At 44.8% G+C, this 21,563-nt stretch overlaps 1 pseudogene; it reads right to left on the bottom strand.

Annotated features, from left to right (window-relative positions):
- Nucleotides 1-16,312: 16,312 nt before the first annotated feature.
- LOC102555832 (uncharacterized) lies at nt 16,313-21,563 on the bottom strand (annotated as a pseudogene).

Below are 21,563 nucleotides of genomic sequence, written 5' to 3'. Positions count from 1 at the left end.
AAGGAAGGACACTTCATATTCATCAAAGGAAAAATCCACCAAGTTGAACTCTCAATCCTAAATATATATGCTCCAAATAGAAAGGCACCTACATACATAAAAGAAACCTTACTAAAGCTCAAAGCACACATTGCACCTCACACAATAATAGTAGAAGATTTCAACACCCCACTCTCATCAACGGACAGATCATGGAAACAGAAATTAAACAGAGACATAGACAGACTAAGAGTCATGAAGCAAATGGACTTAACAGATATTTATAGAACATTCTATCCTAAAACAAAAAAATATACCTTCTTCTCACCACCTCAAGGTACTTTCTTCAAAATTGACCATATAATTGGTCATAAAACAGGCCTCAATAGATACAGAAAAATAGAAATAATCCCATGCGTCCTATCAGGCCATCACAGGCTAAAGCTGGTCTTCAACCACAATAAGGGAAGAACGCCCACATATACATGGAAATTGAACAATGCTCTGCTCAATGATAACCTGGTCAAGGAAGAAATAAAGAAAGAAATTATGGACTTCTTAGAATTTAATGAAAATGAAGGTACAACATACCCAAACTTATGGGACACAATGAAAGCTGTGCTAAGAGGAAAACTCATTGCACTGAGTGCCTACAGAAAGAAACAGGAGAAAGCATATATCAGCAGCTTGACAGCATAGCAAAAAGCTCTAGAACAAAAAGAAGCAAATACACCCAGGAGGAATAGAAGGCAGGAAATAATCAAACTCAGAGCCGAAATCAACCAAGTAGAAACAAAAAGGACCATAGAAAGAATCAACAGAACCAAAAGTTGGTTCTTTGAGAAAGTCAACAAGATAGATGAACCTTTAGCCAGACTAACCAGAGGACACAGAGAGTCTGTCCAAATTAACAAAATCAGAAATGAAAAAGGAGACATAACTACAGAATCAGAGGAAATTCAAAAACTATCAGATCCTACTACAAAAGCCTATATTCAACAAAACTTGAAAATCTGCAGGAAATGGACAATTTCCTAGACAGATACCAGGTACTGAAGTCAAATCAGGAAGAGATAAACCATTTAAACAACCCCATAACTCCTAACGAAATAGAAGCAGTCTGGACCAAAAAGAGCCCAGGTCCAGATGGGTTCAGTGCAGAATTAAACTAAACATTAAACTAAATGGAGAGAAACTTAAAGCAATCCCACTAAAATCAGGGAGTAGACAAGGCTGCCCACTCTCTCCCTACTTATTTAATATAGTTCTTGAAGTTCTAGCCAGAGCAATCAGACAACAAGAGATCAAAAGGATACAGATTGGAAAAGAGGAAGTCAAAATATCACTATTTGCAGATGATATGATAGTATACTTAAGCGATCCCAAAAGTTCCACCAGAGAACTACTAAACCTGATAAACACCTTCAGCAAAGTGGGTGGGTATAAAATTAACTCAAATAAATCAGTAACCTTTCTCTACACAAAAGAGAAACAAGCCAAGAAAGAAATTAGGGAAATGACACCCTTCATAATAGTCCCAAATAATATAAAATACCTCGGTGTGACTTTAACCAAGCAAGTAAAAGATCTCTATGATAATAACTTCAAGCCTCTGAAAAAAGAAATTAAAGATCTCAGAAGATGGAATGATCTCCCATGCTCATTGATTGGCAGGATTAACATAGTAAAAATGGCCATTTTACCAAAAGCAATCTACAGATTCAATGCAATCCCCATCAAAATACCAATCCAATTCTTCAGAGAGTTAGACAGAACAATTTGCAAATTCATCTGGAATAACAAAAAACCCAGGATAGCTAAAACTATCCTCAACAATAAAAGGACTCCCGGGGGAATCACTATCCCTGAACTCAAGCAGTATTACAGAGCAATAGTGATAAAAGCTGCATGGTATTGGTACAGAGACAGACAGATAGACCAGTGGAATAGATTTGAAGACCCAGAAATGAACCCACACACCTATGGTCATTTGATTTTGACAAAGGAGCCAAAACCATCCAATGGAAAAAAGATAGCGTTTTCAGCAAATGGTGCTGGTTCAACTGGAGGTCAGCATGTAGAAGAATGCAGATTGGTCCACGCTTATCACCCTGTACAAAGCTTAAGTCCAAGTGGATCAAGGACCTCCACATCAAACCAAATACACTCAAACTAATAGAAGAAAAAGTGGGGAAGCATCTCGAACACATGGGCACTGGAGAAAATTTCCTGAACAAAACACCAATGGCTTAAGATCAAGAATTGACAAATGGGATCTCATAAAACTGCAAAGCTTCTGTAAGGCAAAGGATACTGTTGTTAGGACAAAATGGCAACCAACAGATTGGGAAACAATCTTTACCAAGCTTACAACTGATAGAGGCCTTATATCCAAAATATGCAAAGAACTCAAGAAGTTAGACTGCAGGGAGAGAAATAACCTTATTAAAAAATGGGGTTCAGAACTAAACAAAGAATTCACAGCTGAGGAATGCCGAATGGCTGAGAAACACCTAAAGAAATGTTCAATATCTTTAGTAATAAGTGAAATGAATATCAAAACAACCCTGAGATTTCATCTCACCAGTGAGAATAGCTAAGATCAAGCACTCAGGTGACAGCAAATGCTGGCGAAGATGTGGAGAAAGAGGAACACTCCTCCATTGTTGGTGGGATTACAGACTGGTACAACCATTCTGGAGGTTCCTCAGAAAATTGGACATTGAACTACCTGAAGACCCAGCTATACCTCTCTTGGGCACATACCCAAAAGGTGCCCCAACCTATAACAAAGACACATGCTCCAATATGTTCATAGCAACCTTATTTTTAATTGCCAGAAGCTGGAAAGAACCCAGATGCCCTTCAACAGAGGAATGGATACAGAAAATTTGGTACATCTACACAATGGAATATTACTCAGCTATCAAAAACAATGACTTTATGAAATTCATAGGCAAATGGATGGAACTGGAAAATATCATCCTGAATGAGGTAACCCAATCACAGAAAAATACACATGGTATGCACTCATTGATACGTGGCTATTAGCCCAAATGCTCAAATTACCTAGATGCAGAGAGCACATGAAACTCAGGAAGGATCACCAAAATGGGAATGCTTCACTCCTTCTTTAAATGGGGAACAAGAATACCTCTGGGAGGGAATAGAGAGGGAAAGTTTAGAACAGAGGCTGAAGCAATGTCCATTCAGAGCCTGCCCCACATGTGGCCCATACATATACAGCCACCAAACTAGATAAGATGGATGAAGCAAAGAATTGTGGGCGGACAGGAACCAGATGTAGATCTCTCCCGAGAGACACAGCCAGAATACAGCAAATAAATAGGTGAATGCCATCATTAAACCACTGAACTGAGAACGGGACCCCCGTTGAAGGACGTAGACAAAGGACTGAAAGAGCTTGAAGGGGCTTGAGACCTCACATGAACAACAATGCCAAGCAACCAGATCTTCCAGGGACTAAGCCGCTACCCAAAGACTGTACATGAACTGACCCTGGGCTCCAACTTCATAGGTAGCAATCAATAGCGTCGTAAGAGGTCCAGTGGAAGGGGAAGCCCTTGGTCCTGCTACGACTGAACCCCCAGTGAAGGTTATTGTTGGGGGGAAGGTGGTAATGTCAGGAGGATGGCGAGGGGAACACCCATAGAGAAGGGGAGGGGCAGGGGGACGGGTTAGGGTGATGTTGGCCTGGAAACCAGGAAAGGGAACAACAATAGAAATGTAAATAAGAAATACCCAAGTTAATAAAGATAAAAAAATTCAAAACAGTAGTAAGTTAGCTACTAGTTACAAAGTGGTAACAAGAATAATTTTATGAGTGATTATGACCCTCCCTCATGGATCGTCAGCTGATATTGGTCCACAAATCAAAGGGAGCACAGACACTGGGACCAACTGCAGGGAGACAGTTCCACTTTACTTGGGATAATTCAAGGCTTATATCAGGATATATAGGATGGGCAAAGGTCATTGGCTGAAGGCTTACAGTGCCAAAATGCCTCATTAGCGTGGGGAAGCATTTCAGAAATGTCAGGTACTAACTGATCGTGTACTTATCAGGAGAAAGGAAATAGACCCTGTAATCTTAACCAAGGCTACACCACATTCTGCAAGTAGAGGTGTCTGTGTGCCAAGGTAGAGGGTTGAACTCCCCAGACAACATCAATGAATGGGTAGTCCTTCCACTGACGGGAGTCCTCTATAATTCGCAAGCTCAGAAGGCTATCTGGTCAATGGTAGATTTCAGCCTTTATTACCATGGCAACAGGTAAGGATCACCACAGCATGAGGAACTAACTTAATTCAAGGGTCACAGCATTAGAAGGTTGAGAACTATTGTCCTAGCACATGCTTTCCTGAACGACTGTCTTCAGCTAAGCACCCAGAATTCAGTTAAGTGTTATTTTCTCCTGGCCTGTGGTGTTGAGACAGTAACTGTCCCAGTTGACCTTGAAATCCATGCCCTAGCATAAGAATTGTATTTGACCTTTCTAAAAGAAAGGACAAGCCAGAAAAGAATGCTTCAGGATCCATCAAAAGCTTTTCTAAGATGGGCACAGCTTGCAGAGTATTTGATGATTCTGTAGAGAGCATTTAGGACTCACTAGTAAGAAATTAGCTATGGGAGAATGGAAAGCAATCACCAAGAGATGAGCTGATTTTAGCTCATAGGTTCCGACTCAAATTACATTGTCTTCACGAGACACTGGTCTACCACAGAGTTTCTCAGAGTGAGGCTCAACTATGATCTCAACAGGGTGAACTGGGCCAGAGCCAAGAGAGTCTGAATAAATTTCCCTTTCAAATTTTTCTTTTCTCAGTGATATTTGGCCCTTGTCTAGGTGGGAGGAGCTTAATGATTTGCTAAGAAGCTGTAGGGAGTCACAAGACAAGGTGAACTGTCATCTGAAGACTTGCTGTTTTTAAAAGTTATTAACCTTTTCACTCCTGTATTTGTTCATTCTCCTATTCAAATATACCATGGCATTTCAAATGTCCAACCACACAGAGGTAAAATAAATAGCCCCTTTCCTCATGGTGTTTTCAATCCATCAAAAAATATTTTTGTCAACAATACAGATTCTAGAGCCTACTGAAGAAATCTCATGTAACCAAAGAATCGTTTGGGAGAGGTCTCTAAACCTCTTGGGATAGGTGACTATCCTACTTGCTTTCTATTGCTTTGTACCCATGACCAAAAACAACTTAGTGAGAAAAGGGTTATTCAGTTCATGCATCCTGATAATTATCCATCATGGAGAGATGATGGGCAGGAGCAGAGGCAGGAAACATGGAGGGAAGTTTGCTTACTGATCTCCTCTTCATACTTAGCTCAGCTTGCTTTCTTACACAAATCCTGGACCATCTGACCAAGGGTGGCATCACCCACAATGAGCTGGGCAACCAATAATCAAGGAAATACCCCCATAGACATGCTCACAGGATAATCAGATAGAGTCAATTACTTAATTAATATTCCCACTTTATATACAAGTCTATGATTATTTCAAGTTGATAGGAACTAGCCAGCATAGTGACCAGAAAAAACTGAGTCATAAGTTGGGCTGGGGTAGAAGATTGGCAGACTACACAAGAGACAGCATCAGTGTCTCTAAGCTTTAACACTGTCTTCCATAAATTGGGAGAAGGCATATGTCCACCATTCCTGATGTCATCCCAGTGACATGCCTAGGAATGTTAGGGAGCAAACGGCTAGCACAGCACCCAACACTCACATCCCACTCTGGTTGCTCACACTGGCAGGCTTGACTTTCCTCATGGTGTCTGCTGGATTTCAGAAGAGTCCTTCCTGTTCTTACCCATTCTCCTTGACAACAAGAAGAATGTCATCCAACAGCCTGAATTAGAAGGGAGCCAGCAGCCAAGCAAAAGTGCAAAGCTCAGCAGTGGTGATACAAATAGGAATGGCCCCCGTAGACTCATGTGTTCGAATGTTTGGCTATAGGGACTGGCACTATTAGGAGGTGTGGCCTCGTTGGAGTTGATGTGGTTTGTTGGAGGAAGTGTCAATGTGGGGTGGGTTTTGAAGTCTCAGAAGTTCTTCCATTTACTTCCTGCTGTCTGCAGGTCAAGGACTCTCAGCTCCTACTCTAGCACCATGTCTGCCTGCCTGACGCCATGCTTCCCAACATAATAATAATAGACTAAAACTCTGAACTGTATACTCAAATAAATGTTTTCTTTTATAAGAGGTACTGTGGTAATGATGTCTCTTTACAGCAATAGAAACCTTAACTAAGACAAATAGCTTGATAAGTCTCAGGGCATATCAATAAGTAGAACAGTCCACAAGCTTCAAATTAGATTTCTTCATCCCTATGCCAGCCTTTCAATCACCAATGTGTTTTGAAGGGCTGGATTCTAGTCTTTGTTTCTACCGTCCTGTCCATCACTTCACAGTTCTCTGCACAGCCTTTACTATGTTTAGTCTTTCCAATAACTTGAGAGGCAAGCAAGGTGGCTATTCATAGTTCCTCCTTTTTTCTTTGAAAATGCATTTGTGATGGCTGATGAAATGGCTCAACAAAGGTAAAGCAATTGCTGCAAACACCCGACAAGCTGAGTTCCATCCCTGAGACCCACATAAAGGTAGGAGAGAACTGACCCCACAGAGTTTTTCTTGATCTCCACACACTTGCCATGGCATGCATATGCACACACACACACACACACACACACACACACACACACACACACTCATACACACATACACACAAGCACACACATAAACAAAAATGTACTCATACAAACACATACTCATATATACACACACACACACTCTCGCACACACAAGCACCATCACCACCACCATACCATGCACACATATAAAAATATGTAACTAATATTAAAAATATGTTTCTATATTGTCAAGGGGCAGAGACTAACTCTCTTGCTTGGGTCACATGTTGATTGGTTATAACAAAAATGCTAGGGTCATAGACCATCCTAGGCTTTTCCCTGGTTAAGAAGCATCCAAAATTAAACTGAAGAAGATGAATGAATCCAAACCAGATGTCATTTCCCCCCTTTAGTTATCAAATGAGACTCTAAGTGTTTCTCTGGTGTTGCCAAGATTGACAGAATGCACAACTGAGCACTTTTTTTAACTCTTAAAAAGCCAAGAATTACAGCCCAAAGAAGCCATCTGCGAGAGAAAAATTCCTTTAATGTTTTTAGTTCTTGTATTCACAATCATTTTACTCCATAGTCCAGCTAAATTCGTTTTCATATAAATATGATTTAGAAATTTAGTTAATTCACAAAAATATGAATTAGTTAATTTAGCCTACACTTCTTTTTCACTGAAATTGACCTTCTACACTAATGCATCAGGTCAGTGCAGCTTCCTGCGTGCTTGTCACTCAGCAGAGAACAAACTGATATGCAGCATTTATACATCACTTATATCTCTAGCCACACACTTCCTGAACTGACACATATGTCTCAAAGAGAAAGTTGTAACGCCACACATAGGGTTCACAATGAGCACCAAGAAGAGAATTATTTAAAGCACTGACTTTATATATATATATATATATATATATATATATATATATATATATATATATATACACATATTATCCCTTTTGATATATGTAGTACATATATCTGGCAGGATCTCACGTATCCCAGCTCATTATATGAGCTGAAACTGGACTGGAACTCATGCTTCTGCCTCCCCTTCTCAGAATGCCGGGATGGGATTACAGGCACGCATCACCACCACCAGGAAAAACATAGTGATTGTTTGTGCTCCCTAAGGGGAAGGCCTTTTATGGCGGCCAGTTGGCACTAGATCCAAGAGTTCCCAGAAAGATCAGACAGGTACCAAGCAAAAAAACTGCCAGCCAAAAAGGAAAACAGGAGATTCATCTGCTCTGTGCTTTAACAACTGTGTGAATTTTCCCAATAGCATGGAAGGATGAGGAATTTACTGTATGCCTCCAACACATCCAATCACGTAGCAACCACTGTGCACGTCCACTGGTGATTTGTAAGAGGCATTGAAAAAGCATCCTTGCTGTTTTCAGTAGCTGTATCTTCTCAGGTTTGTGAAATCTTTTCTGTGTTTGAGTTGCCCCCCCCCTTTCCTTCTACCCTTATATCAGCTGGTTGTAGCTAATAAAAATCTCTAATTTCCTGAACATGAGGGGTGGAGATCAAAATAGGACCCAAGAGATTGCTCAAGAGGTAAAGATTCTTGACACCAGGACCAATGACCTGGATTCAATCCCTGGGAATCCACATGATAAAAGAGAGAACTGACTCCTCTGACCTGCACATTTATACCATGCCAGGCACACACACACACACACACACACACACACACACACACACACACACACACACACAGAGAGAGAGAGAGAGAGAGAGAGAGAGAGAGAAACACACAGATACACACACACACAGAAACACACATACACACACACAACTGCAACTTTTTAAAGACTGGGAGAACAGTTGATGGAAACTTCTGTCATCTATGAGAGGCTCCATTTGCATTTATTTGCTTCACTTTTGAGACATTACATAATTTATCCCATTATAAAAGGTCACCTTCAAAATCTCTTTATTCCCTTTATGTAATTTCAATGGAAAACAGCATATATCAACATAAGTTATTATTCTATAGACAGACATGTATAGGAAGCAAGAGTCACAGGCATAATTTCGGGATCATGAGGTTATTTTTTCTATAAAAGTTGATTATAGTTCTGCTTTTCAAACAGTATCATCTCTCACAGTTTAAAATGGTTCAGATATTCTTTTATCTACAATGGTGACCTGTCTGTAAGATACAATGGCTCAGTAGTGACACACAAGTTGTGGGAGCAACCAACCAATTGTCTGGAATTAAGACCCACTCCACGACATAGAACTCATAGCCAATATTACTTTATAGCCAAGCACCTGGGACTATTTGGTTTTCTGTTAGATTCATGGCCTACATAGTCTCAGGTTATTGGCTACCAAGCAGTGTTGGAGATGTGTTCAATATCACCCAGCCATGGACCAAAGGGAAAACCAAATACTACTACTCTGCTAAAAGAATGCACCAATATAGCCAGGTATAATGACACATGCATTGAATTCCAGCACTTGGGAGGGCAGAAGAAGACTGATCTCTGTGAGTTCAAGGACAGCCTGGTTTACAAATCAAGTTCCATAGCAGTCAGGGCTGTTACACAGAGAAACCCTATCTCACTTAAAAAATAAAAAAGACTTCTAATGGCATTCTGTTATACTTATAGAATAGTTTTACACTTAGTCATCATCAGAGAGACTGGGTTGGAGAGATGGCTCAGTGGTTAAGAGCACTGGCTGCTCTTCTAAAGGTCCTGAGTTTCAATTCCCAGCAAACACATGGTGGCTCACAGCATCAGAGAGACTTCCTTCTGCAGCATATGGGAAGAAATACATAGACCTACAACTGGATAATGTGCAGAGTAAGAGACCTTGCAAGTCTCAATTTTACTTGGGATGTCTTCATCAAATCCCTCCCCTCAGGGCTCAGAGAATTCTGCAGGAGACAGAAAGATTGTAAGAGCCAGGCAAAATCCAAGGCCTTCTAGACATATGTAAGAACTTAGGAAGACTGTAGCAGCTTGCACAGGGCCTACATAAGTCTAAGTCAGATGGGGTTCCAGTGCTGAGAGGGGAAGTAGACACAAGCCTCCATCCCTTACCTGGAAGCTCCCTCCAACCTTTAACCACTAAAAGAGGAAAAATTAGTTCCCTCTAATGGAATCTCATTGGGTACACAACACCACACTTAAGGGCAGGCCCCATGCCCAGCAGTAGATGACTTAAACAAAATGAGTTCAGTGGTAATGTGGGAGGATCCTAGGTTTTGTTTTGCCTTAGAATGCATTGTCTGGGTTGTTGTTGTTGTTGTTGTTGTTGTTGTTGTTGTTGTTATTGTTGTATTGTTATTGCTGCTGCTGTTGTTATTCTGGGACTTGTTTGTTTTCTTCTTATGATTTTTTTTTTGCTTATATATTATGGTTTCTGACTTTGTTTCTATAGGTTCTCTCTCTCTCTGTCTCTCTCTCTGTCTCTCTGTCTCTCCCCCCCCCGTGTGTGTGTGTGTGTGTGTGTGTGTGTGTGTCTGCATCTGTATTTCTTGTGTTTTTTGTGTGGCTTTCTTTTTTGGACCTGAGCCCAGGTCCAAAATAAAATAAATAAATAAATAAATCAAACAATTAACCTAGGCTGGCAGGAGAAGTAGCTGATACTAAAATCTAGGTCCTTAATTGTTCTTGATTTGGTCAATAAAGAAGGCGAAAGCCAACTGCTGGGAGAAGGTAAAGGTGGGACTTCCAGGTCCCAGGAGGAACAGAAGGGAAACAGGGAAGGAGGGGCTTTTGGGGAGGTTTTGGAACAGGAGGCAGGTTACAGCCATGTAAGATCTTGGGAGGCTGGAAACGGTTGGCTGAAATAGGTTAACTGATTAAGAGCTCAGCAATTGTGCCATTTGGTTAGTTTTGAAATAATAAGCTGTCTAGTGTTTTTCTTCCATGGAGCTAAGGTAGGCAGGAAAAGGAAGGAAGCTGGAACAATAGCTGGTGGATTGGAGAAGCTAACCTAAAGGGGCTGGTGGAGTACTGGACAGCAGCTCTGGGGTTGGGGCTAGGGGAACTGGGAGAGATCAGAGGGAGGGCCAAGGCACCAGGCAAGAAGGAAGCATGTTTTAAAAATTACATGCAATACATAACTCAGCAGATCATTCACTCCCCAGGACTTACATTGAAGAAGGAAAAAAAATGACTCTCACAAGTTATCTTCTGACTGCCACATATTGTGCAGTGGCACAATTAAGTCAACATATGTATACACACACACACACACACACACACACACACACAATCTGAACGTTTTAAATAATTGATCTCAAAGCGTAGCTATAACCATTTGTTCCATGCCTGCCAGTTATTTCATATAGTTGCTCAATAAGCCCGCCAGTCATTGACACAGAGAAATAACTTGACTCAGAGCAAGGTCATACTGATCACATTCCTTGATATGATTGACAATCTTAAGAAATCCCACAAAGCCTTTATGAACTGTTATGTCTCAAATGACTTGAGTCAGAGTCAACCACCAGGCAGCACTTCCTGCATCTGAAAATGAGCTTGGTTTTTGTGGATTTTTATTCCTTTAAAAGCTGATAAAGAAGGATGTTCAGTGCCATGGCTCAGTGCCTGAATTCTGAGCTAGGATCCTGATCTCTCAGCATTAAGCTTGGCGTTCAATAAACTATCCGTGTCTGATTGAGATTGGTATTTCTATGGTTTCTGCGATGACTCCTGAACCCCAACATGACTGGAGAGATGGCTCAGATTGCTCAACAGTTCAGAGCACTTTCTCTTGTTTTGGCTCAGTTCCCAGTACCCACAATGAATGGCTCACAACTGCCTATGGTTCCAGCTCCATGTGTCTGTTGCCTTCTTCTGCCCAACCCCAGGTACCCACACATGTATGACATACACACACACCCATAAATTAGAATAAAATAGATAGTTTTTAAGATTGAAATAGTGAATAACTCTTGAGGAACAACACCCAAAATTATCCTTTGGCTTCCATGCATGCCAACAGACACACACACACACACACACACACACACACACACACCCCTAAGTAACTTTTTTTGTGATGCATTTTCTCCATGAATGTACTTGGAAGACTATAACTTTACAAACTCACATTGTAGATTAGGTTTTATCTAAAAAGACAACAAATCAATACCAGAAAAATGGTCTGACTCTCCAAGATCATACAAGATCATACTGACCTTACCAAGTAGATCTTCTGCTACCACAAAACAAAAAGAGCAATGACTTAGTAAATAGCTATCACAAGCCAAGCACTATGCTAAGTCTAGTTCATGCACTGTCTGATTCAGGCTTCACAACAATGTTTTGAGGGAAGTGTTCTCACATTTACTTTCTAGGTGGGAGCGATCTCTGAGAGATGTGTAGGAACACATACCCCACATCACATGAACAGAGGTTTTGACCATAGCCCAATTCTAGAACCCATGCTTGAAATCACTATTAATTTTACTGTCTTTATAAGATTATGTACACATATACACTACTGCAGACATATGGCCATATATGTAGACACGATAAACCAAAAAGCAAGATAAAGTATTTTTTACACACTTTGAGATAATAATAATGCCATTCTAGTTGTACATACTGAGGGTGGGAGAGGCAAGGTGAGTAGGTGCCTGTTATTCACGTTGTCTTCTTAATGCTATCTCTTTCTATGTTACAAAAACGGTGAAGCTAAAACTGCATTTTCCAGGTTCCTTTGCCATCAAACTCCTGGATAAGATTCAGATTCCATCAAACAAATACAGTAGAATAGGAGCAAGGCCAGGCACTGGTTTCCCTGGTGGGCACACATGGTTATAGAGACATGGGATTTCCCCCACAATAACATTGGCAGTCATCCTAGGCTGTGGTCACAGCATTGAGGTTCTCAGTATCAGTTACAGGCAGATTCTCATAGACACAATGTGAGTCCAGAACATCGGCAGCTGTGGCTTCTGGCTGTGGGGACTACTTGACCACTGTGGTTTCCTAGTCTTGCTTGGTGGTTTTCTGTAACTGGTAGAAGTAGTTGGGAGGGATTTGTAAGATGGTAGAAGACACTCAGGTATAGTTTGTTAGAGCTGCTAGGAAATCATCTGTGGGAAATTGAAAAATAAAAAGGCAGTTACTAGGAGAAGAAAATGGTACCCATATATTTCTGCTTTAATTAGAAAACTGAGGCTGGATGGTGGTGGTGTGTACCTTTAATACCAGCACTCAGGAGGCAGAGGAAGAGGCATCTCTGTGAGTTAGGCCAGCCTGGTCTACAGAGTTCCAGGACAGCCAAGGCTACACAGAGAAACTCCGTTTCAAAATAAAGCAAAGGAAAGCAAAGCAAAGCAAAGCAAAAAAAACGAAAAGTGAAATAGAGAAGTTGATAAAATAGGATAAAACAGTGTGGAGAGCTTTTGGTGCCTCTCATAGAAATTTTGGCAAGTACCTGTCACTGGGCTCAAGAAGCAGGCTCAGATAAGAATATTCACATTTGGGCTATTGCAAGGATCAAGGTAAACACAGCTAAGGAATGTGTGACTTTCCTTTTGTCTTGGTAATCCTGATAATCCCCAGAACCAGGGACTCCAGGGGCTTTGCTTATTGCTCTGTTTGATTACTACCTGGTGTGATCTCTTTCTACTTTGCCTTGCTTGAACACTGTGTCTTTGATCTGAGAACTGAATGTACCTAGATTGATATAAAAGCAGACAGAGAAAAAGTAAAGCTTCTTCAGCCTCAGCACTAGCTGGAGTCATGTTATAGTTTTGTCTAATTGTCTTTTATTTTCAATCCCTACTCTCTCCCTCAAGACCCTGTTGACTGACTGAGCTAACTTGGTCAAAACAGAAAGTCAAATTCAGAACTACAAGAGACAAGTGCATTTGAGGCAGCACTCTGCTCCCACTAAGAGGGAACTTATTATAGACTGCAGGAAACAGAGGCTTAGAAAATTTTCACTGTACTTTCAATAACAGACATTCTAAAGAACTGGAAGAAGTGCTGGACCCAAGACAGTAGTAGAGCCCAAAGAGGGAGAAAGATGCTGGGTAACCTCTCTCCCTTTGGTACTGTGTGATTATTACTTCCACACGGGACCAAAAGGCCCCACAGCGTTATCATTTCAGGAGCCCGAGATTCTCTGGGAGTCATATTCTTGGGAAACTGAGGGAAGGTGTCATAGGACAGACCATACACTGAAACTGGCCTCATGAATATAGCCAGGCTATTGGAAAGAAACTTTAAATGGGGACCATGCACACTCCGGGAGTTGAATATTTTCTGGTATGAAATAGAGTCTACGAAGGGACTTTTGCACAGGCTCCAAGCAGAGCATTTCTCTGGACGCTGGGGAGGACCCACTGAAAGAGCGTACCCCTAAACGGGGAGCTGCGTCTCTCGCTCCGATCGCAGGATGAGGTGCCCCCAGGAATCACGAGTAGCCGGTCTTGATGTAACAGCAAGAGGTAGCTTTATTAGCGGGATCCTGGGTCGATACAGGAGACAGAGGAATCGACCCCGAGCCTCCAAACTCGGGGGTTTATATAGGGGAGGTTAGGGGCATTCTCGATGTTACACATGATTGGCCAATTCAAATGGTGCACAGTTACTTTCGGTGTGAAATTACATCAGCAAGGAGTACGTGCGATCTAGCAGCCCAGCAGCACGGGCAGGGGGGCTTATCTCACTCAGGGGGGTGAAGGAAGAGGAGGGGGTGGCTACAGATGGCTGATAGCTGGTTTGGCAAGTCCGGCCCTGCACATCCGGACTCTGACAATGAGTAACCTTTATGAAACTCTAATTCTACATTCCTCTCTTCTTCTTGTGAGTAGTTCAAATCTTGGAACTACATAACAGGCTCAGCATCTAGGGGCTCGTCACCTCGTACAGCCTGATATTGTTGTCTTAGCATAAGGACATGTACAGCACTAATCCGCTCTCTTACAAAGGTCAAGATTAATAATGCAGGGCCCTAAAGTGAACAGGAGGAGCAGAATCATCAAGGGACCTGCTAAGGCAGACAACAGGGTGGTGAGCCATGGGGACTTATTGAACCAACTTTGGAACCAGCTATCAGTGGCTTCTCGTTCTCGTCATCTCTTATCTAACCTTTCTCTAAGTTTAGCCATAGAGTCTTTAATAATCCCCGAATGATCAATATAAAAGCAACACTCTTCCCTCAGGGCAGCACACAATCCTCCTTCTTTTAGGAATAATAAATCTAACCCTCTTCTGTTCTGGAGCACGACCTCTGACAAGGAGGTTAGGGATTCTTCTAGATGACTAATGGACTTTTCCAGGGCCTCAATGTCCTCAGAGATAGCAGAATTTAGGGCTGTTAGGCCTTGCTGTAATTGTTGTGGCCCAGTGATTAAAGCAGCAGAGCCGGTGCCTACCCCAGCAGCCACCCCCAAGCCTAGGAGTACAGCCACAGTCAACGAGATAGGCTCTCTTTTGATTCTAGGGGTATGTTCATATAAAGACAGGAATTCTCCGGGAGGATGATAATAGATCCTCGGGACCAACTGGACCATAACACAGTAATCTGAAATGTTATTGATCACTGAATCAGCCAGGCAGGGAGTGAGGCCAGAGCTGCGGGCCCACCAATACCCTGGGGGAGGAATTAAGTAAGAGGTCATGCTGGGGGAAATGTTGACGGGGAATACATATCGACATAGATGGCTGTGGGTGGAAGGAACCTTACCTACGCAGGTCCCTTCTCCTGATAGTTCAGTCAAGGTTAATCTGGGCTTGTCGGTGTGGAGGCAGGCTTCTGGGTTTGTTTCCTTTGTAAAATTGGCGTAGGTTGCTATTCCCTCATAGTAAGGGGGCTTGTTGAAAGACAGAGCCAGCATTCTGTAGTCAAGTTAGGGTTGGAGTGGTTCAAAGCCTGGAAAGTCCCCTGGATCAACTTAAACATACGTTCTTGGGCACTGGGTAAGTGGGAGGCCAGGTGATCTTGTGTGGTTGTATCCCCAGTGGGCGCAAAAGTCTCAGGTTTTAGCGTAGTAGTAACTTTAGATCTGGCCCTAGCGAGAGGTCTCTGGTTCTTGAGGACGGGGTTAGGACCTATAACTTTGGGGCTAACAGGCTCCACCTTGAGTCTAATATCTAGTAGGACTCCAGGATCTGGCCCAGCCGCGTAGAGATGCAGCCCCCAGCGTCGGGCCTGGAGCCAGTGTTTGGTATACTTTCTCCCCACTTCAGTAAAGGTAATGTTAAGGGTGGCGACCTTGTTCTTAGCCCACTTGACATCTATAGAACCCCAGGTAGACGTGGGATTCCAATCTGTCTGCCCGGTAGTCTCACAGCCCCAATAATAGCAGAAAAAACGTGATTCGTCCCCACACTTCCACATATCAGATCTAAGGGGCCTGTTCTTTGGGCAAACATAGAAGGGGGTCTTAGTTAGTTCTGTCCTAGCCCCAGGAGTCCGACAGCCGGCATCGGGTTTCGGGGGTGGAGCGCGCGCGGCTCCTGGTCCTCCGAACCGTGGGGAGGTGTACATGTGTGGTGAAAAATCTAGCATGTCATTTACCTCGTCAGGGGCCAGAGCCTCTAAGCCCCACCCTGGTGCCCCCGCAGCCAGCTTACACCAGGACGGGTACAGTGGTGGCCACCAGGTCCGGAGGGGATGTTTACCGGTGACGGACCACACCAGGTTTCCGGTTGAAGAGAAAACCTGCCAAGTTAGTTGCTGGGGAGAATGTGGATCCTTATTCGATGTCCCCACCCGGGACGAGACGGCGGCGAAGGCGAAGCTTAAGAGGGTGAGGAGTCTTTTCCACAGTCCATTCATCTTCAGGAGTCTTGGGAGCTCTTTTGGCGTGCGATGCGTGAATCCACGCGGCTATTCCGTCAACCTTTATAGCGGTTGGGGTGGTGAGTAGAACCGAGTAGGGTCCTTTCCAGCGAGGTTCAAGGTTGCCGACTCGATGACGTCTGACCAGAACCAGATCTCCAACCTGGAAACCGTGGGGGATCTCGGGGCTCTCCGTCCAGTAGGTCTCCTTCAGCAAGTCCCACACCTGGAGCCTGACAATCTCAAGAGCCCTGAGGCGGGTAAGGAGGGGTTGAGAAAGAGGGGGGTCAGGATCGTGTACTCCCCCCAACTTCACCTATAGGGGGCGGGCTGCCCCATAGGATCTCATATGGTATCAGCTTAAACCTCCCAGGAGTGTTCCGAGCACGGAATAAGGCGAAGGGGAGGAGGGCTGTCCTATCTTTCCCGCCGGTCTCCAAGGCCAATTTAGTTAAGGTCTCTTTTAGGGTTGTATTCATTCTTTCTACCTGTCCTGAGCTCTGGGGTCTGTAAGCACAATGTAATTTCCAATTAATCCCCAGTTGACTGGCCAGCCCCTGACTTACCTGGGCAACAAAAGCAGGTCCATTGTCAGACCCGATTACCTTAGGGAGTCCAAACCGCGGAAAGATCTCTTCCAGTATCTTCTTAGCCACCACTTGAGCTGTTTCCGAGCGGGTAGGGAATGCTTCCGCCCAACCTGAGAAGGTGTCTATGAACACTAATAGATATTTGTTACCATATCTGGCTGGAGTTATTTCTGTAAAGTCAATTTCCCAATGAGCCCCCGGCCTATCTCCCCTGAGCCTCTTGCCATGGAGAGACGGGGGTCTATTGGAGTTGACAAGGGCACATGCTTGACAACTCTGTACAACCTCTTGAACTATGTCTGGCAGTCTCTGGACGTGGTATTCAGAGGACTTCACGAGCTCTATCAGTTTTCTCGTACCTAAGTGGGTCAGACGATGGAGATTAGCAACGAACTCACGTCCTTGCTGGTCTGGAAGAACTTGTTTGCCGTCTGTTGTCTCTGCCACACCGTAAGGAGAGAAGCCTTGGATCCAGTCTGAACGGTGAAACTCTTCTAATTCTTCTGGGGTATATTGAAAACTGGAGTCTCTCAGGTTTGGAGGGAGCTCTTTACCTACTACCGGCAGGATCACAGCCCCAAGTGCGGCCTGTTTGGCAGTGGCGTCCTCCATACGGTTGCCCTTTGCCACAGCATCCTGTCCCCTCTGGTGCCCGGGACAGTGAATGATGGCCACCTTTCTTGGGAGGTGTACAGCCTCTAGGAGGCTGAGGATATCGTCTTTATTTTTGACCTCTTTTCCTGTGGACGTCAAGAGTCCTCTCTGCCGGTTGATGGCCCCGTGTACATGGGCAGTGGCAAAGGCGTAGCGGCTGTCAGTATAGATGTTAATATTTTTTCCTTCAGCCAGTCTCAATGCCTGAGTGAGGGCTATTAATTCTGCCTTCTGGGCTGAGGTGCCTTCTGGTAGTCCACTGGACCAAATAGTCCTTTTCCCATCTACCACTGCCACTCCAGCCCTTCTTTTTCCTTCCACCAGAAAACTGCTGCCATCTGTGTACCAGGAAGGGCAGCCTGGCAGGGGGACATCAGTCAAATCCTCCCTGACACCAGAGGCCTCAGCCAGGATGTCAGCACACACATGTATTGGTTTCTGCTCTGTTGCCTCAGGGAGCAACGTGGCTGGGTTCAGGATGACGGGGGCCCCAAACAAGACCCTATCATTTAACAGGAGGCTCTGGTAGTGAGTCAGGCGGGCATTGGTTATCCACCTGTCAGGGGGCTGTCGGATGACACTCTCTAAGGCGTGTGGGGCTATGATCGTCACTGGCTGGCCTAATGTTAGTTTATCAGAGTCTTTTACCAGAATGGCTACTGTCGCGATGATCTTGAGGCAGGATGGCCAGCCACTAGCCACTGGGTCCAGTTTCTTAGAGAGGTATGCCACGGGCCGCCTCCAGGGGCCCAAGGTCTGGGTCAACACTCCCTTCGCCACCCCCGCCTTCTCGTCCACAAACAACATAAAAGGTTTGGTTAAGTCCGGTAGGACCAGAGTGGGTGCGGTCAATAAGGCCTGTTTGATGGCATCAAAAGCCGCTTGGTGCTCACGCTTCCACTGGAACTCAGTCTCTGACCTGGTCAAGGAGTGGAGTGGGGCAGCCAGTGCAGTGAACCCAGGAATCCATAGTCGGCAGAACCCGGCAGTGCCTAGGAATTCTCTCACCTGTCGAGGTGTTTGAGGTGTTGGTATCTGGAGCACAGTCTTCTTCCGGGCCTCAGTGAGCCACCGCTTTCCATCTCGGAGGATGTAGCCCAGGTAGGTCACTTCGGTGCGACGCAGCTGTGCCTTCTTTGCTGACGCCCGGTATCCCAAACGGCCTAATTCAGATAGTAATTGTTCAGCTCCTTTTTGGCACTCACCTTGGGTTTCAGCACTCAGAAGTAGATCATCAACGTATTGAAGAAGAGTCAGGTGTGGGTTATTGGTCCTGAAAATCGTCAGGTCCCAATGTAGGGCCTCATCAAAGAGGGTAGGTGAATTCTTGAAGCCCTGTGGCAGTCTGGTCCAGGTCAATTGTCCAGAATGTCCCGTCTCTGGATCCTTCCATTCGAAGGCAAACAGGTGTTGGCTAGAGGAATGTAATCTCAGACTGAAGAAAGCATCCTTAAGATCTAGGACGGTATAGCATGTCCTCTTCGGTGGCAGAGAGCTAAGGAGGGTATAGGGATTAGGCACTATAGGATGTACATCTTCTACCCGTTTATTAACTTCCCTCAGGTCCTGGACAGGTCGGTAGTCTTGTGTTCCCGGCTTCTTCACTGGGAGCAGTGGGGTGTTCCAGGGGGACCGGCATGTGGTTAGGATGCCCAACTGTAAAAATTTGTTTATGTGGGGCCGGATCCCTTCCCTCACCTCCTTGCTCATAGGGTACTGGGATACGGTGATAGGGGTGACACCTGACTTGACGGTAATCACTATGGGGGGTACTTGGGAAGCCATCCCAACTCCCCCTGTTTCCGCCCAGGCCTCAGGGAACCTTGAAAGCCACCATTGGGGGTTGTCCATCTTGTTACCTTTTTCATGTATTCGATATTCATCAGCCAGGTTAAAAGTTAGAGTCCATACTGGCCTGGAGGGGTGCCATTTCACTTGGGGTCCGTCTGGAGAGAACTGTATTTCGGCATTCATCTTGGTCAGCAAATCTCTTCCGAGCAAGGGGGTGGGACACTCAGGGATCACTAGAAAAGAATGTGATACTCGGCCGGTCCCTAGGTAAACTCGGCGGGCTGTTGTCCATTTGTGTATTTTCGTGCTGGTTGCCCCCACTACTATACTGGTCTTGTTTGTAAGTTTCCCCATAGGGTGTTGTAGAACTGAAAACTTCGCCCCCGTATCAACTAGGAAATCCACGGGGGTTCCCTCCACATCTAAAGTTATCCTAGGCTCGGGGAGGGAATACGAGCCCCGACTATCCTAGTCATCTTCATTTCTCAGGGCTAGGGTCTTAGGACCTCGCATTTTTTTCTTCGAGTTTGGGCAATCCCTGGCCCAATGTCCTTTCATCTTGCAGAGGCGACATTGGTCTTTGTCCAACATCCTGTTCCAGTTCGGTGTGGCCCATTTATCTCGGTTGTGTGGGTTGCCCAGGTTCTCTGTCTTCCTTCCTACATTTCTGTTTCCTTCAGGTACTACCGCGGCCAGTATATGAGTCAAATTCTGGTCCCTGCGTCTATCTCTCTCATCCTCTCTCTCTTCCCTTTCCTTTTTCTCTCTCTCTCTCTTCTCTTCTTCCGTCTCTCTCTTATGGCACACTTTCTCTGCCTCTTTGACTAAATCTCTTACAGTAAGATCTTGCAAGCCCTCTAATCTTTGTAACTTACGCTTGATATCTGGATAGGACTGGCCTATAAAGGACATAGCTACTGCTGCCTGTTGTCCCTCTGACATAGGGTCAAAGGGGGTGTATCTCCGGTATGCCTCTAGAAGTCTCTCTAGAAACAAAGAAGGGGCCTCTGTGGGTCCCTGGAGTACCTCTCTTACCTTAGCCAAATTGGTGGGGCGACGAGCTGCCCCCTTGAGACCTGCCACCAGAGCCCGGCGGTATGTGGTCAGCCACTCCCTATCTTCAGCTGTGTTGTAGTCCCAAGGTGGGCGGTCAAGGGGAAAGGCGGCATCAATGAGGTTGGGCATCTGGGTAGGGGTCCCATCTGGCCCTGGGACATGTTTCCGGGCCTCGAGGAGGATCCGCTCCTTCTCCTCTGTGGTGAAAAGAACCTGTAGAAGCTGTTCACAGTCGTCCCACGTGGGCTGATGGGAGAACATCAGAGACTCTATGAGGTTAATTAAGCTAGAAGGATTCTCAGAGAAGGGATCATGGTTAGTTTTCCAGTTATAAAGGTCAGCAGAGGAAAAAGGCCAATACTGCAAGGGTTGTAGATCTGGGGGATCGACAGGGGGGCCATAAGCTCGGAGCGGGAAGGTGGGGACGGAAGAAGGCCCCTCTGGGCTGGCCCCTCGGTGACTTCTGGTCCCTGCGGCGGGGCCTTCCGGTTTGTCAGTGTCATGTTGATAAGGAGGGGGTGCACTGGGTGTCGACGGGGTGGCCTATCTTCTTCAGGAGGGCCCTCGATGTCGGGGTAAATCTTAGGGACTGTCTTCTTCTCCGTCCGGGACTCCTGCGCTACCAATATGTGAGAGGACGAAGGGGACGAAGAGGGGGGTGGCCGGGACCAAGACCTCAGCCACGAGGGAGGATCGGAAGCTAGATTCTCCCATACTACGATATAAGGGACCTGGTCCGGATGAGATCCGGGCCCCGGCTGAAAAACAATTCTTCTGATGGACGAAATAATTGCCTGGTCTAGAGTGCCCTCTGGTGGCCAGCCTACTCCAAATGTTGGCCATTCAGAGGTGCAGTAAGTCTGCCACTGTCCCTTTTTCACAGCCACAGACAAATTTTGGGCTCTTGTTTTTACTTCTGACCAATGATTCAAAGTTTGGCTCAACGGAGTGGACTTGGACTGTCCCATGGTAAAGAAGAAAAGAACCAAACCAAAAAATGAAATTAAAAAAAGAAAAAATAGTGCGTGTATGCACACGTGCCCGAGT

This window comes from Rattus norvegicus, chromosome 1 (genome assembly GCF_036323735.1).
Source record: "Rattus norvegicus strain BN/NHsdMcwi chromosome 1, GRCr8, whole genome shotgun sequence".
Lineage (NCBI taxonomy): Eukaryota > Metazoa > Chordata > Mammalia > Rodentia > Muridae > Rattus > Rattus norvegicus.
The sequence above is the reverse complement of the archived record's forward strand: the minus strand, read 5'-3'. Positions and strand labels throughout refer to the sequence as shown.